The sequence below is a fragment of the Hyperolius riggenbachi genome, chromosome 4 (genome assembly GCF_040937935.1).
Source record: "Hyperolius riggenbachi isolate aHypRig1 chromosome 4, aHypRig1.pri, whole genome shotgun sequence".
Lineage (NCBI taxonomy): Eukaryota > Metazoa > Chordata > Amphibia > Anura > Hyperoliidae > Hyperolius > Hyperolius riggenbachi.
This window is the reverse complement of record NC_090649.1, coordinates 471,998,906-472,017,282: the sequence shown is the minus strand read 5'-3', so window position 1 is coordinate 472,017,282 and position 18,377 is coordinate 471,998,906. Positions and strand designations below refer to the sequence as shown.

The 18,377-nt window shown below is 48.1% G+C and overlaps 1 long non-coding RNA gene across 1 annotated transcript in view; it reads left to right on the top strand.

The window, feature by feature from the left end:
• The window catches only part of LOC137570991 (uncharacterized), a 67,947-nt gene extending 50,872 nt beyond the window's left edge, over positions 1-17,075 (top strand). The window contains exon 3 of the long non-coding RNA XR_011031271.1: positions 16,867-17,075. This is a non-coding gene — a long non-coding RNA (uncharacterized lncRNA). The remainder of the gene's footprint in view (positions 1-16,866) is intronic.
• Positions 17,076-18,377: the final 1,302 nt, after the last annotated feature.

Below are 18,377 nucleotides of genomic sequence, written 5' to 3'. Positions count from 1 at the left end.
CTATTCCCAGCAGACACAGAGTGGCAGTAAACAGAATGCTATATAGTGTGGCTGAGCGAGGTACACAGAGTGGCAGTAAACAGAATGCTATATAGTGTGGCTGAGCAAGCGGTGTACTACTGTTCCCAGCAGTGACACAATGACAGGGGGGACCCTGGCTAGCGTGGCTGGAGCGCGAACTACCCTGCCTGCCTACCCAAAGCTAAACCCACAGACAAATGGCGGAGATATGACGTGGTTCGGGTATTTATTTACCCGAACCACGTGACCGTTCGGCCAATCAGAGCGCGTTCGGGTCCGAACCACGTGACCCGTTCGGCCAATCACAGCGCTAGCCGAACGTTCGGGGAACGTTCGGCCATGCGCTCTTAGTTCGGCCATATGGCCGAACGGTTTGGCCGAGCACCGTCAGGTGTTCGGCCGAACTCGAACATCACCCGAACAGGGTGATGTTCTGCAGAACCCGAACAGTGGCGAACACTGTTCGCCCAACACTAGTGGACACACAAGGTAGGGCTGTGGAATAAGTATTCAGCAGAGAGTTACTGTGTGGAAGGGGGTGGATAGGCCATCTTGAAGAGGTGGGTTTTGAGGGCTTGCTTGAATGTGTTAAAGGAAGGAGCAAGTCTGATGCGCGGTGGAAGAGCGTTCTAGAGGGTGGGGGCGGCTCTTGAGAAATCCTGCAGGCAAACATGGGAGTGGGAAATGTGTTAGTTAGGCGAAGGTGGTTGGAGGACCGGAGGGGAGGACCTGGTGTATACCTGTGAACAAGCCCCGAGAAATAGGTAGTGCAGGTTTTGTGCATAGATTTATAGGCCAGGCATAGAATCTTGAAACTTATCCTGGATCGTATAGGGAGCCAGTGCAGGGAATGGGATTTACAGAGGGGTGATGATTGTAGATGCGGAGCAGTGAGAAGAATAGAGGAGTCTTGCAGACGTGTTCATAACTGATTGAAGGGGGGCAATGAGTTTTAAGCGGAGACCAGACAGAAGGGAGTTGCCCTAATCAAGGCGGGAGATGATGAGGGCATGGATGAGCAGCTTGGTAGTGTCCAGGGTCAAGAAGGGGCAGATGTATACTAACCAATGCTAGAAGCCTTTCAAATAGAATGGATGAACTTGAGTTGAAGTTGAGAGATCTAGACTGTGAAACTGAAGGAGTAGCAGAGACGTGAATGATGCTAGCCATGCTTGGATGGCAAATATAAAGGATTACAATGTCTTTAGACAAGATAGACTAAATAAAAAAGGAGGACAAGGGCTGTTAAGGTGTGGAGTCTGTAGTGGAGTGGAGTCTGTATGGGTAAGTATTCATGCCGGAAGCAAGAATTGTCAATTCCAAAAACAAAACCTACACACATAAACAATACAGAAGAAACTCATTTGCTGCAGCAGAATGAACAAGCTGCAAGCAAACATGGGGTCATAGTTATGGGTAATTTTAAGTGTACCTAAGATCTATAATGCAACAGCAGTTCTACCTATCTGGGGCCTCCTCCAGCCTCCTTTAGGCCATGGGCTCCCTGGAATCCTTCCAGGACACTTCTCAGGTTTCTTTGTCCAGTCGCTGCCAATGGTGCTTTACTATGTGCATGCAGGGCCCAGCCACCTGTGTGCCCCCGTTGTGCTCCCATCGCCGGGAGAACTGGAGGATAAGAGCGGGCCTACCAGCGGAGGATCAGAGCATCACAGGAGGATGGCAAGGGAGCCCATGGCCTAAATCAGAATCAGAATCAGAATCAGGTTTATTTCGCCAAGTACAACGAGAGTTGTACCCGGAATTGATTTTGGCACAACAGGGTCGGTACAGTAGCAGAATGGTGCAATTTAGCATACAGTAGACATACAGTAGATACATACAGTGCATACGCATACTTACAGTAGGTACATACATTACATACAGCAAATATACACGGCATAGAATAAAAAGGATAGATATAGAAGGAAACTCAAGAGCTGGACCCAGGAGAGGACCGGGGGGTAATCCGCTGCCGTATAAGGCACTCAAAACGCTTCTACAGCGATACTTTGAATCAGATGCCCCCCAGTCCATCCTTGGGAGAGAGACAAAGAGGAAAAAGAATGAAAATGGAGAAGGTAAGGACATTGAAAAAAAGTCCCCTTTTGCCGGGCAGCCTTTAGATGGATCAGGCGTTCACGCAGGCGGCAATAGTTTTTGTGTTTTTTGTCCCATGGCGGCAGAGCATCAGGGTCGGCGGGACCGTTCAGCGATGTGGCTCCTTCTGTGCGATCTCTGCATGTCTCCCTGCGGATTTTGATTGACCCCTTCTGGCACGGCTGGAGCAGTGGGGGAGTGACTGGATCCCCCTTTGTGCTGGAGTTTGCATGAGGGCCCTGGGGTGATGTCAGCCTATGATGTTAAAATGGAGATCGGATCCCTGTGGCAGCTGTTGAGGGCTGGATGCTGTGATCGTCCTGGCAGTGGCCTGCCAGTGGTGGTCAGGCCTGCGAGAGAGCTTGGAGAAGAGGATCTCCTCCACGTGGTAGGTCTAGCGGGCTGGAGGAGTAGAAGACTGCCTCTGAAGCGGCCAGTGGAGCGACGTTGGCAACGAAAGCTCCTCCACGTGGGTGGCCCAAGCAGGAAGTGGCGACAAGTAGGCTGAGGGGCTGGCCTGGAGGTGACCAGCGCAGTGGCAACAATGGCCGGCATAAGGTGTTAGGTGACGGAGCGGCCCGCGGCGCTGTGGAAGCCTCCCTGGGGATCGATCAGCTGTGGCCCGCTTTGCAGTGTGCAGCAGCAACAAATCTCCCGTCAGCGGCCCAGTATGGATCTGCAGCAGTGGAGCCGGCACCCAGCTGCGGCGGTGGGAATGAGCAGCGGTCCCTCTGCAAGCTGAACGGTGCCCCCCACATGCCGCCCCAAACCGCCGATGTAACAATCAGCTGGACTCGATGGCCGGTGCGGAACAATACCGGCATGCCCGTGATCCCCACATCTCACCCCGGCGGTAAAGAGGCTCGGAGGCGAGTAAGGGTGGGAGACTACATAGAAAAAAAGTAACAAATCCGGAGCCCTGTGGCCGCGGCGTCCAGGTCCGGCGCTATCTTGATCTTGATGCATCAGGTAAGTATAAATGCTGTTACATTATTGGTGTACGATGTTTATTGTTTGTTTTTTTTATTTGTTTGTCTTTTTTTTTTTTTTTTTTTAATAAAACTACCTATTTTTTTTTCTTCCTTCCTCCCTCCTCCCGCCAGCCAATGACAGTGATCAGCTTTCATAGGCATCAGCCTATGAAAGCCGATCGCTCATGACATGAGCATCTCCGGGGGACAGCCGAGTGACACGGCAGTCCCCAGTACAGCGCTGCCGTAGATTGCAGCGTTGTACAATGTAACTAGACAACGGTTTCGCCTTCTAACAGTCTCCTAGCGGCGATCGCTTCGTCATTCAAACGGAGATGCACGCGCATTGGCGCACGCAATCTTCTGCAAAACCCCGCCCAAGGATTTGACGCCAATTGGCGTTACACGGTCCTGGGGCTACCACCCTCCCAACGCCAATCGGCGCTAGGCGGTCGGGAGGGGGCTAAGTCAGGCGTGTGTATGAGGCTCAACAGAGGCAAAGGCACAAGTAAAGGCACCTGGCCTCGATGGCATCCACCCCCGAGTATCAAGGGAGTTGAGTTTTGATAGGCCACTTTACTTTCAAGTGAGTCAATTCCCAGGCCCAGATTTACCTCACAGGAGCCTATAGGCACAGATGCAGTGGCAACTTAGGTTTCACTCTCCACAAACTTACAAACCCCCAAGCAGCACCACAAGTGTGCTGGCTGTCCCAGCTGTCACTTCTCCCTTACTTCCTTTGCCCCTCAAAAGTATCTACAGGTGCCCCTTAAGAAGGTAGCTAGAGGTGCCCCCAAGTATTAGGTCGCTAGACTAAAGGGAGATCTCGTTAGTGGAATGCCGAGAACAGGCACTCTCATAAGGACTCTGCATAGGGAAGGAGGGAGAGTGGCACTCGGAGAGCGGATTGAGCCAATTTTCCATCATCAGGTGCCTGTAGGCACATGCCTACAGCGCCTTATGGTAAATCCGGCCCTGACAGTTCACTATGACTGCTGTACAGTTGGTGTTTGTTCCCTTATTTAAGAAGCACAGTTTGTGGTTTGATCAGCAGGATGATGCAACCCAAGACTCATCCATAGAGCCTGGAAACAGCCTTCTCACACAGGAATTTAGGATTATTTCTTCAAAATTCCAAGACAGGATTTTTAGTTAGAAGCCTCAGTTTACACAAAAGATATCTTTTAACCTCCATGACCACCAATCTATATTAGATGCCGTTGTTTTACCTGTTTATGGAGGTGAGCGTAAAAAAATCCCAGCAGAGACCCACTTTCTCCCAAACTTATTTTCTGTAGTCTTGCTTCCTTTTTGTTGATATAAACAAAGACTTCAGTCCTACTGCAGTTTTCTGACAGGAAGTCAAGTGTTCATGAAGAAAATATTTCCTCCCCCCTCCCCGCTTCCCCAAGGATCTTTCTCTCTCTACCATTACACACAGCTTCTCAGCTCACAGTTTACATAAATCCATGGCCTATATCTATACGTGCCTTATGGAAAAGTCAACAAGAGCCTTACTCTCCTCTCTCTCGCTCTCTCTAAACATTCCCAATGCTCCTTCCTATCAATAGTTTTCAAAACATTTTACAACGTGTGACAGAGAAGGCAGCCAACGCAATTATAAAGAAAGAGAATTTCCACCAACACCAAAGCAGTGCTCTGCTAAAGCCTGCCCGATGCCTTGGACGATTGCCCACGTTGGGTCACTGAGAGTCAAGGAACGGAGGCCCCTTCTGTAATCTGATTGGTGAGCCATGATGGCTGGGGTGTTTCGGGAACCACCCGATTCAGACAGCCCGTCTCCATGTATTATACACAGCATTTTAATATCTACTTGGGATTTCGTTGTTACTATACTGTTGAGAAGTACTGTTCAGTTCCAGTGTGGAGGGGTCAGAGGCCATCTCCTCCCAGGGCTATTTGGCTGGTTTTTAAAGCTTTTTTGGCATTTTTTTTTCTCTACTGGACTGGTTTTTGCTCTCACCAGCAGCGGATTTAATTGCTAGCATAAATGTGCAGATTATTTTCCTTTCTTAAATGGAAAAGTTGCTTATCTTTAAATCCCATTCTCAGCCAAGCTCTGGAATAATTTTCCTCCTACTAACCCTCCACCCACCCCACATTATACTCAGCAAATTGCCTGAGGCTCCAAATGATGAGGTGATGCTGAGGCTTCCACCCAGATCTTCCTTGGCTTTTGGAGGAAAGCTGGAGGATGGCTCCATTGACCTTCTGTGGCCACTTCTGAGAATGAGAGAGGACAGAGCACCTACAATATTAGCCCCCTCCCTTTGATGCCAGTTGGAGGGGAGGTGTGGTTGTTGCACCCACTGACCTCCTTCCAATCTGCTTGTGATAAGATATATGAGGGTAGGAAAAAGTGAGGACGCCACAGGAGTTTCTGAGTGGAGGTGTCAAAACATAGCCAGCTGGAGCTGCATTGCTACCGAGTACATTGGGGGACAATGGCTAGATGAAAAGGGTCCCATTACGCTTAAGTCAAGGACTTCTGCAAGTGAGTATGGGGAGGGGGGGGGTGATGAGTATAATGTTAGCATATCTCACAACTGTTTCAGAGGGACAGCATCTCTTTGAGAACCAAATTCCTTTGTCCCTCTTTCTTCCTCATTAGCTTCTCTTTCAAGACTGATGTACCAGTCCATACCAAAGAACCAGGCTCCCACTCAAAATTGCCATGGCTATGTGGCTTTGGTGAATAGAGGCACCAGAGTTTGGCTACCCTATGTTCGAGCTTCGGACTGTGGTGGAGCGTGTATAGCTGAATAACAGTATAGGCTGTATCTATAGCAGGCTACCATTATCAGCTGTGATGGAGATGTAACAATGCAGTGCTCAGGAATAGTGTTAGGTGTAGGTGGGGTGGAAGTTAGTGTGAGGCATAGATGGGGAGGTTAGTGTTAGGGTGAGGGGGGGTTAGTATTAATGGATGGGAATGGAGGGGAGGTTAGCATTAGAAAGCAATGGTAATAGTGCCGCGAACATTTCCAAAGCTAAAGCCATTATTTGAATATCATTCACGATCTTCTAATAACAGCAGTGCCCAGATTACCAATACAATCTTTACACGGATGCCAAATCCCGGAAAAAACATTTCCTCCTGCACACCACAGCCACTGCATGCTAGAGATGGCCAATGGGATGCAAATTATTCTGGCTTGCAGGTAAATTGAAAGCAAGTTGTAGGCAACCAATTACATCCTCAAATTTTGACTGGCCCAATTTCAAGCTGCCTACAGTTTGCATGGCGTTTTCATGCAAACCGGAAATATTAGCATTTCATTGACTACTTATTGTCAAGCTGCAGTCCCACCCCCTTGGAATTGCGGCTTCACCCCCTTGGAGTATATGCCCCACCCCCAATGGAGTATCTGTACTATACCTTTGGAGTATATTCCCAGCCTCCATGGAGTAACTGCACCATCCGCATAGAACATCTGCACCCCCCCCCCCCCCCCCGGATGATCTTCCCCAGCCCCATGGAGTATCTGTACCCCCTTCCCCTTCTTTGGAGAATCTACACCACCTCCTTGGAGAATATGCCCACCTACATTGAGTATTTGCACCATCCCCAGGGGCGTAACTAGAGGGAAGCAGCCCCTGAGCCTGCAGGGGGGGCCCAGAGATGTAAGGGGCCCCAACTACTACTTCCCTACTTTCGATAAAGGGGTCCATCCTTCAGATCGGTTGTTTTTCTGGCTACACTTGTTATAGTTGTGAAGATTATGATGTCCACACTTGTTTTATGCCCCTTGGAAGATGGAGCCCCAGGCTATGAGGACCACCAACAGAAGGATGTGAGCATGAGGGGCCCATCAAAGGTTTGCAGGGGGTTTGTAGTTACGCCACTGAGCATCCCCTAGGAGCATCTGCCCCACCCCCATGAAGTATCTGCACCATCCTCTTGGAGTATCTGCAGTTCTGCACCATCCTCTAGGAGTATCTGCACCATCCGCTTGGAGTATCTGTACTACCCTTCCCTTTCCTTGGAGTCTCTGTATCACTTCCTTGGAGTATACGCCCACCCACATGTAGTATCTGCACCATCCCCTTGGAGTATCTGCACCATCCTCTTGGAGTATCTGTACCCCCTTCCCTTTCCTTGGAGTATCTGTATCACCTTCTTGGAGTATATGCCCACCCACATGTAGTATCTGCACCATCCCCTTGGATTATCTGCCCCACCCACATGTAGTATCTGCACCATCCCCTTGGATTATCTGCCCCACCCACATGTAGTATCTGCACCATCCCCTTGGATTATCTGCCCCACCCACATGTAGTATCTTAGAGTATCTGCAGCTAAAAAACAGCCTATATCTGCCAAACACAAATGTTAAGTAAATAACTAAAACAGTGGTGTAGCTAGAGATCATAGGGCCCCGTAGTAAAACTTTCATGGGGCCCTCAGATATAGGCACTCTTAAGCAATACCACCTGCCCCATATACCCTATGGATAGGAGTTAATTGGGTAATTTACATTCTCATGCAATTTACACTGCACATTGTTCATGGGCACTGAGACAAAGTCAGAGGGTGGAGATACACAAGAAAGGTAATGGTGAATACATCAAATATCACCTGGGCCCCCTAATCTCCAGGGCCCCATAGCAGTTGCTATGGCTGCTATGGCTATTGCTACGCCCCTGACCTAAAATGGATAATATACTTCCCAAATTTGTGTAGGGGACGGGAGCTGGACTATGTTGCAAAAAGAATGGGTGAAAAGTTGGGGGGGGGGGGGGGAGTAGATTTAAATTGTACATCTAGGGACAGAGTTCTGTTGCTATGCCATTGATGAGAAGTGCAAAGAGTTGTACATTGAGGGGACCAAACAACACCTGAGTAGTTGCATGGCCCATCACAGGAGAGCTAAGACTACAGGTCAGGGCTCTGAGGTCTGCCTGTACCTCAAGGTAAAAAGGACACTCTGTTGAGGAACATATTTTGGACAAGGAAGAAAACTGCTCCATATGACAGATGATAGAAGCCACTCATGTTATTCCCAGCCCTGTACAGGGGAGTGGGCCTTCAACACAAGGTGTCATCATTAGGCCCGGATTTACGTCACTGAAGCTTATAGGCACAGATGTCCTGGCACCCTAGACTTCGCCCTCCATGAGCCTACAAACCCCCACCAAACTGCACCACAAGTGTGCTGGCTGGCCCAGCTGCCACTTCTCCTTTATTTCCCCTGCCTTGTGTAGGTAGCTACAGGTCCCCAGTGGCGGCTCCAGCTTCAGATTTTTGGGGGGGCTCAAAGGGGGCACGAGGGCTGGCAGGCCGGGCTTGGGGCGTGGGGGATTTGGGCGTGGTCATGATGTCATGTGGGCGGGGCTAACTTTAATGTGGTTGTACCAGCTAACGTAGTTACATGAAAAAAAAAATGAAGTAAACGCACATAATGACAGGTAGCCTTTCACCAGTAAATGCACATAAGAATCAGCTTTTCAGCAGTTAATGCACGTAATGACAGACTGCGTTTCTGCAGTAAATGCACATAAAGGGACAGCTTTTCACCAGTTAATGCACGTAATGACAGACTGCGTTTCCGCAGTAAATGCACATAAGAGCCTGCTTTTCACCAGTTAATGCACGTAATGACAGACAGTTTCCCCATTAAATGCACATAAGAGCCTGCTTTTCACCAGTTAATGCATGTAATGACAGACAGTTTCCCCATTAAATGCACATAAGAGACAGCTTTTCACCAGTTAATTTACATAATGACAGACTGCGTTTCCGCAGTAAATGCACATTAGGGACAGCTTTTCACCAGTTAATGCACATAATGACAGACTGCGTTTCCGCAGTAAATGCACATAAGGGACAACTTTTCACCAGTTCATGCACATAATGACAGACAGCATTTCCCCAGTAAATGCACATAAGAGACAACTTTTCTCCAGTAAATGCACATAATGACAGACAGACAGTGTCCCCAGCATAGGTAGCCAGGTGTATAGATGTCCCCAGTATATGTAGCCAGGCGTATAGCTGTCCCCAGTATATGTAGTCAGGCTGGTGGTGGTGGGCTGGGGGCCCCAGGGCACCTCAAGCCTGACTGGTGGTGGGCTGGAGGCCTCATGCCTGCGTGGCTGGTGGGCTGGGGTCCCAGGGAAGCTCAGGCCTGGCTAGTGGTGGTGGGCTGGGGGCCCCAGGGCACCTCAAGCCTGACTGGTGGTGGGCTGGAGGCCTCATGCCTGCGTGGCTGGTGGGCTGGGGTCCCAGGGAAGCTCAGGCCTGGCTAGTGGTGGTGGGCTGGGGGCCCCAGGGCAGCTCAGGCCTGGCTGGTGGTGGTGGGCTGGGGGCCCCAGGGCAGCTCAGGCCTGGCTGGTGGTGGTGGGCTGGGGGCCCCAGGGCAGCTCAGTGGGTAGGAGGAGGGTGCCAGTGGGTGGGGAGGAGGGTACCTGTGGGTGGAAAGGAGGGTGACACTGGGTGGGGGAGAAAGGTGCCAGTGGGTAGGAGGATAGACTCAGTGGGTAGGAGGAGGGTGCCAGTGGGTGGGGAAGAGGGTGCCAGTGGGTAGGGGGGTCGTCAGTGGAGGGGGGAGAATGCCCGTGGGTGGGGAGGAAGGTGCCCCTGTGTGTGAGGAGATTGCCCTGGGGAGAGAAGACAGGAAGAAAATGATCGAGGCGCCAGCCGCGCTAATAAGGGATGCGGGAGCCTGCTTTATTCCTCCCTCCCTCCTCCCTTCCTCTGAATGCCCCCACCTGCTGTAAATGTCCCCTCCGTAGGCAGTGTGTGCGGAGCAGAGCGGAGCGGTAGGTCCTCTTACCGCAATCCATGCTCACCGGCAACTAGTCTCCTGCTTCCTGTGACGTCATGGTAAACAGGAAGCAAGAGACTAGTTGCCGGTGAGCATGGATTGTGGTAAGAGGACCTACCGCTCCGCTCTGCTCCGCACACACTGCCTACGGGGGGGACAGTCATTCACAGCAGGTGGGGGCATTCATAGGAAGGGAGGAGGGAGGGAGGAATAAAGCAGGCTCCCGCATCCCTTATTAGCGCGGCTGGCGCCTCGATCATTTTTTGTCATCTGTCAGCCAGCAGGCCAGCCCCTCTCCAATCCTCCTTCTCTTCTGAAAATACGCAAGTACAGACTTGCGGTGGCCATGGCCAGCGGGGGGGCTTTAAGAGGGGCTAACAAGTTGCCAGCTGGGGCTGAAGCCTGGGTAAGCCCCAGTGTAGCGCCGCCACTGCAGGTCCCCCTTAGTATTAGGTAGCCAGAAGAACCCTCAATATTAAGTTGCATAGGGAAGGAGGCAGGAAGGCACTCGAGAAGCAAAGTGAGCCACCTTTCTATCATTAGGCGCCTGTAGGCTCGTGCCTACAGTTCCTTATGGTAAATCCGCCCCTGGTCATCATCACTACACAAAACAGGTTTTTTTTTTCGTATTTGCCTAGATATTTTAGAGTCAGTGCACACCTCCCTCCAGGCACTTCAGCAATTATGAGAAGTGAAGGAGGAGTAATGAAAAAATAATGCCTAGTTGAATGTCCTTTAAAAGGAACCAGATGTGAGAGACATATGGAGGCTGCCATATTTATTTCCTTTTAAACAATACTGGTTGCATGGCAGTCCCTGCTGATCTTTCTGGTCAGTAGTGTCTGAGACATCTGTTTTGCATGCTTGTTCATGGTCTATGGCTAAAAGTATTGGAGGCAGAGGATCAGCAGGAGAGCCAGGAAATATGTATTGCTTAAAGAGAATCTTGTTAAAATCGCACAAAAGTAAACATACCAGTGCGTTAGGGGACATCTCCTATTACCCTCTGTCACAATTTCGCCGCTCCCCGCCGCATTAAAAGTAGTCAAAAAAAGTTTTAAAAAGTTTGTTTATAAACAAACAAAATGGCCACCAAAACAGGAAGTAGGTTGATGTACAGCATGTCCACACATAGAAAATACATCCATACACAAGCAGGCTGTATACAGCCTTCCTTTTGAATCTCAAGAGATCATTTGTGTGTTTACCTTCTGTCCCCCTGCAGCTCTCATCCACTGAATACTAGTGACAGCCAGGCTGATCATTTCTTCCTGCAGACAGCTCTGCCCTGTCAGTAATTCCTCAGTATGTGTCAGCCAGCTCCTTTCACAGCCTAACAGAGGAGGATTTTTATCCAGCTCTCTGTCACTGATAAGAGCAGAGATGCTGCTGGCTTATGTAAATAATACACACACTGGAGTGTGCATAGAGGGGCCGGAAGGGGGGGAGTGCATAACAGATCAGCACAGAAGAGTTGGCAGCCTTCCAGACACAGGGCGACAAGTCCGACAGGGGAAAGATACATTGATTTATTACAGAGACGGTGATAGTAGAAAGTGCTGCAGTAAGCCAGAGCACATTGGAATAGGTTTAGGAACTTGTAGGATGGTAGAAAAAAGGATGACATTTTTGTTACAGAGTCTCTTAAAAGGAAATAAATATGTCACCCTCCATATTCCTCCCAACTCAGTTTCTCTTCAGACCAATTTTACACTCACCACAAAAAATGTAAATCATATGACCCTGCGGCAGAGTGCGTCGACAGGGTCATATGCATAGGCACGACCCCGCTCAAGGTGTACTCCCTGCTGGACAGGAAGTACATCACTGGGATTCATGCCAATCACGCATCTGCGCCCCTGCGTACCACACTTCATCGTTTACACTGCCTGCATTGACCATAGACTTGCATTACAGTACACTCCGTGCGTCAAGCACAGTGCATGCGGTAACGCACTGCAGCCCGTGCGTCGAATTAGTAGCTTCTTGCTCACCGCATCACACCGCATGAAGTGTTTAAGGCTCCATTGACTTGCATTGCGTTTGTGGGCCCTTGTGGTAAAAAAAAGGGGTAGCCCAATGCAGGTTTCCAGTGCAAGAGTAAAGGGGGCCTTAAAGGACAACCGAGGTGATTTGTGACATGATAAGATAGGCATGTGTATGTACAGTACCAAGCACACAAATAACTAGGCTGTGTTCCTTTTTATTCTTTCTCTGCCTGAAAGAGTTAAACATCAGGGGCTTGATTCACAAAGCGGTGATAACTCAGTTATCACGCCTAAAAGACTTTAGGCGTGATAACCTTTGCACCACTGAGTTATCACCGATTTTTGCTCTAACTCGCGCGAAGTTTCCGCGCGTACGTGCGCGCGCAAAGTCCCATAGGGCTTAATGGGAGCTTCGCGCGAAGCGGGGACGCTGCGCGCGCAAAACTTTGCGCGTGGAAAATTCGCGCGAGTTGCTTCTTATCATGCCTAAAGTGAATTTAGGCGTGATAAGGGGCTTTTCACTGGCGTGCAAACACTTTGCACCGCTTTGTGAATCAAGCCCCAGGTGTGCAAGTGACAGTTTCTATCCGGGTCAGGACCAGGTCAGACTGGGTCAGTCTATAGCAGGCCTGGGCAAACTTGGCCCTCCAGCTGTTCAGGAACTACAACTCCCACATTGCATTTGCCTTTATGAGTCATGACTGTGGCTGTCAGACTCCTGCAATGCATTGTGGGACTTGTAGTTCCTTAACAGCTGGAGGGCCAAGTTTGCCCATGCCTGGTCTATAGCATAAACCTCACTGATAAGTAATAACAGCCAAAAAACACTTTCCTGTCAGTTAATGGATTTCTGGAGCAGGAAAGAGATAAAAAGGCTCAATAATTCATAGATTTGAGCTCTGGCATACTTAAAAGAAGGTGTCATTGAGCAGAGACAATGAAACAGTAAAAACTTAAAAACTAGATTTAAATATAAAATAAAACTGTGGGATATCTAAAAAAAAGTCATTTTTAGGATAAGGAGGATAGATACAATTGTTTTTCTCATAAGTTTATTATCACCTCGGATGTCCTTTAAAGAGGAAATGTAGCGAGAATAACGTAATTAATAAAATTGCTTTTTTTTTTTTTTTTTTTACAATATTCATTTACAGAATATTTAGTCAGTGTTTGCCCATTGTACAGTTTTTCCTCTCCCTGATTTATATTCTGAAATTTATCACAGTTGGTGACATCTTAGTTCTGCCAGGTGATCTGTACGGAGTTCTACGCACAGAGGGAGATATTGCTTGCTTGGCAGTTGGAATAAGCTGTTATTTCCCACAATGCAACGAAGTTCACAGACAGCTAAAATTTCCAGACCATGGTCATGACATCACACGGTGGGAGGGGTTTCACCACAATATCAGCCATACAGACCCCCGCTGATGATCTATTCGAGAAAAGAAAAAGATTTCTTGTGAGAAAGGGGGTATCACTATCAGCTACTGATTGGCATGAAGTTCAATCCTGGGTTACAGTTTCTCTTTAAAGTGAATGTTTACCAATTTAAAAAAGAAAAAGTCAGATAATCACCTAAGGAGAGGGAAGGCTCGGTCCTAATGAGCCTTCCCTCTCCTCTCCCGGTGCCCGGTCCCGCACAGGATCCCCCGTGGCAGTATTCGACCAGTTCGGTCAAATACTGCCACTTCCGCATGCCTTCGGGAGCTTTCGGAAGCCTTCGGGAGCACTCGGGCTCCCGATGACGCGGCCGCTCCATACTACGCATGCGTGAGCGCCCTCCATGATGCGCTCGCGCGTACGTAGTATGGAGCGGCCCGTCTTCGGAAGCCCGAGTGCTCCTGAAGACCTCCGAAGTCCCTGCGGCGGCGGACGCGAACGGGGGAGCCAGCGCAGCACCGAGGGCACCGGGAGAGGAGAGGGAAGGCTCATTAGGACCAAGCCTTCCCTCTCCTTAGGTGAGTATCTGACTTTTTCTTTTTTAATCCGGTACCCATTGGCTTTAAGTTTACTTTTCTTGCTGTGTTTTAGTGAATGGAAGTAATGGGTTTACTTTACATAAGTTTTGTGCCACGACAGAATTACAGCCCCAAACGTTTGCTTTTTGCATTAAAGTCGCGTCAGCGAAAAAAAAAAGTCTGGAACATTTTACCTTTTTTTTTCTTTTATTATTATTTTTTGGAATCGCCTCTCCCCTTTCATCCTAACGATCCTTCAGACTTCTAATTCACATAAACAACTTTTTGTTTTGTGGTTAGTTTGTTGGACCTCCTCATTTCACATTATTCTGATTTTTTTTTTTTTACATTTGTAAAGATAATCGGAGAAAAATGGTAAGATTTTCCCTTAGGCTTGAAATGAGCTTACCCAGGGTAACAGGAAACGTGGAGCCTTGTGATGCAGATTGTTAAACCAGATGGGGGAAACGCAGGCTGCTCCACTCGTATACATGAGCGGGGCGAATGACTCACCCCGCTTGTTGTGAAAATAGTCCTTTTAACCTAGATCTGGATTTGCTAATTTCGCTGCATAGGGCTCCTCTGTTATTTTGCTCCCGCGGCGTTGCAGAGAGCCCTCGCTGCCTGAAACACACTCCCCCATCAAAGGCGGCTTGTCTCCTGCAAAAAAATATTTTCGTAGGCTGCCTGTTTCTTCGGGAACGCGGTGGGGCAGCTGCGGCCCTCACTTTTTAAAGTGTGGCGTACTATTTAGCCGTGAAAAATACTGTCATCATTATTATATTTTGCGCCATTTAGGGCTTGTTCACACCTAAGCGGGAATCGCGCAATTCCCGCTAACTGCAAACTGCTAACGGCTTTTAAAAATGCTAGTCTTGTACCCCATGGCAGTGTTCTCACTGCTGTGATCGCGGGCGTTTTGCAATTAGCGACAAATGTGTTACCTGCAGCGTTTTGGCGGTGATCCCAGAGCGATCGCGATTAGCATGTATAGAACCGCTAATCACGATCGCTCCCAAAACGCTACTTTGTCCAGTGATTTTTCCGCAGTAATCACAGAAAAATCACTCCCGCAAAACTCTAGGGATAATCGCTAGCGTTTTGCGCTTTCAAGTGTGAACGGGGCCTAAAGGGTGGTGAGTGAAATGTTTTGTTTTTTTATGTGTATGGAACAGTGCAATTTTTGCAAAATTATTATTAAAGTGACTCTGAGATAGGGACTTTATACATAAAATCAGGGTTGGTCGTAAACTACGCCAGTGCGAATCTACGCGTCGTAGTCTGCAACTACGCATTGTAGTTTATAGACGAAGTTTAAAAACATCACGTACGTATTTCCGCGTAGTCGTAGTACCGCTATTTGATGCTTCGCCCGCTACGCGTAGTTGACGTATGTATTGCGAAGTCAACTACAAGTGCGGTAACTGCGTCTATACGGATCATTGCGCATGCGCACAAATATTATTGCCCTTCTATACGTATACAATTCCGCATTGGAAGGTGGAATGTACGCATATATTAGTTCACCCATGCGCATATTTAGCTGAGTATTTGGGAAATGTTTCCGCATAAGGGCATAAGCATCCGCATACACTACGCTTCGCACTACGCGAAGCTTCCGTATTTTAAGTCGGGGCGTACTGCGCATGCATGACCCGACCACGCCCCATCCCTGTCACCATGAGAGTTTTGTGCCTGCATCGGACTGCACCTGTGTCAACTTTCGAAATAACCAGGCCACCTAGTGGAGGATTCAGGCGGTGTGGGAAGACAGCAAGTGACTGATCAGCCTGAAAGGGGCTGGAGGAAGCCCCAGGTATGTATAAAACTTTTTTTCACTTCAGGTACCCATTAAAGCCAATACAGGTAGTCCTCATTTATCAAATGAGATAGGGAATAGCATCTGATTAGAGAGACCTGTCGGGTCAATTCACGATCAATCCCAGCAAATTTCTCCAGGATCGTCAGAGCCCGCCGCCTCGCCGCTGTTGCCCTAATGTATAAATGTACGTGTGTGTGCATTTGTATATTACCTGTTATATGTTGCGGTGCTCATCCTTCTTCTGCATCCTCTACTCTTCCATAGCTGCTTACGCGCTGCCGGCGTGGCATGTGATGTCACACGCGCCGTCGTGCTATGCGCCATGTATGGGGCTAACAGAAGAGCAGAACTTTGCAAGATGGATGGACACCGCGAGACAGCTAATGTATAAAGGCACACATTACATACATTTATACATTGCAGGAACAGCGCTGGAATTTTTGTTGCGTTCGTCACTCGTCCCGATATCTCCCACCATTACCGCCGCGCACCGACCGACTACGACGGCCCTAAATCTTGCAGCATGTCCGACCAATATATGCAACAAATTTCCGCCCCGAAATTGGTTGCATTGTCGGTTGGGCATGTACTTGACAGCACCAATTTTCATCTGATTATAATAATCGAATCAGATGGTCGATTGGCCGCCAAGTCGTCTAATGTATGGCCACCTTTCCTCTACTGGAAAATTAGACTTTTTTTTGTTGCTACTTGCTACCTGGCCTCTAAGCTGATCACCTCCTCTCATGCTCGCATCCAGGACTTTACACGAGCATCACCCCTTATCTGGAACTCTCTTCCACAGCCTGTACCTCGTGCTCCAAACCTAGACATCTTCAAACACACTCTTAAAACACACCTTTTCAGACAATCTTATAACATTCTATAGCCCTTATTTACTTATCTGTCACAAAGTAATCAGAGGCAAAAGGTCACTGCCTCATCCATCCTCCACCCCCTTACCTAGTGTGTCCCCCACTACCCATTAGAGTGTAACCTCGCAAGGGCAGGGTCATCCTCCTAATGTTTACTGGTTTTGTCACAATATTTGTGCTGCTTGGAACTTTGCTGTACATTTGTTAGTTGTATCTATGTTCCCCTTGTCGTCTTATTGTGCTCTGTAAAGCGCTGCAGAACATGTTGGCGCTATATAAATAAAAAATTATAATATTTCCTAGCTGTACTACACATCATTATCTCATACGTTTATTTTCACTTCAGATTTGCTTTAAACAGAACAGAGTTCTGTGAATCCACGTTGGTCCATAGGACAGCACAGGAAGACTGAAGACGAGGATATGGGAAGAAGCCAATCGCAGCAATGCATGTGATGTCAGACCGAAGGAATTCACTGATCTAATTACTGAAGCATTATCAAGCTTCCTTGTCAAAGTATTTTTCTTTGTGTTTATAAAGCTAATTATGACTCATTTTGGTTGTCTGACTTGTATTTGATTTGGATGGGAGGGACTTTTTACAGCTCCCATTATGTAATCGTTAGTCGGAGTGAAAGGTCCGAAATCTTCTGTCAACATCGTTCTCTTATGGACAGGAATACTCATCAGAATCCCTTAAGCGACGTAGTTAAGTGTTTTCCCATATCGCCTGTGTCCGTTCTATTCAGGTGAATGAAGAACTGTTATTGTCTTACCATGTGGTCCACTTTTATTGCTAAACTACTATTTAAAGATCAGACACAGAGTGACACTGTTGTTCACCCCTCAGTGAACTGGTCCCAAGGATAGAAGGGGAACCGTATAGCTCTCACTGTGACTCCACTCTGCATATAAGATAGCAGTCTGAGAGCACAGATGTCTGGCTCACCACTGCAGGTTTGTCTTCATCTCAAAGGTTAGACCCTCCACGCACAACTCATGCTTTGCCCATATATTTCATCTACTTCTGGGATTCAAACTCATCAGACCTTCTACAGTTCCAGCCAGGGGAAGTGTCATTAATTGTATCTATTAACCTTGAGGAAGGGGGATAGGTCCAATTCTGCATTGAGTCCATCCGGAGTTACACTCCCAAGTTTGAAGATCCACATAGCTTCTTTGCAGTAGAGGACCTCATCAAAATCACCCCTTCTCCCAGAAATTTTCAAATTGTAAATTCCCCTAACTGAGGTTCCCTTCAGGCTGTTCTGATGATGATCCCTATAGTGATCATAAATTATACCTGTAGCCTTCCCACTTGTTATCTTACAAAAATGCTCCAATACTCTCTCTTTTAATGCTCTTTTTGTTTTGCCAATGTATTTTAGGCCACATGGGCATTGTATCATATATACTACTTTTTTGTGTCACAGTTGATAAAGGATCTAATAGTGTATTCCTTTTCACCCCTGCAGTCAAAAAATACGATTTTTAAATTGTTTGGGATCTATTTGTTGATATGTGGGTATTTATGAGGGGGTTTGTAGTTATGCAATCAATAAAGATGAATTTTGGTATACTTTAGAAGGTTGTGTGACCCCAATCAATTCAATTGTTCTCCCAGTATGCAACCTGTCCCTGTCCTCCCACTCCGCAACCTGCCCCTGTCCTTCCAGGCCGCAACCTGTCACTGTCCTTCCAGTCTGCACTGCAACCTGTCCCTGTCCTAACACTCGGCAACCTGCCTCTGTTCTCCCAGTCTACAACCTGTCCCTGTCCTCCCAGTCCACAACCTTTCCCTGTCCTCCCAGTCTGCACCGAGTCCCTGTCCTCCCAGTCTGCACTGCAACCTGTCCC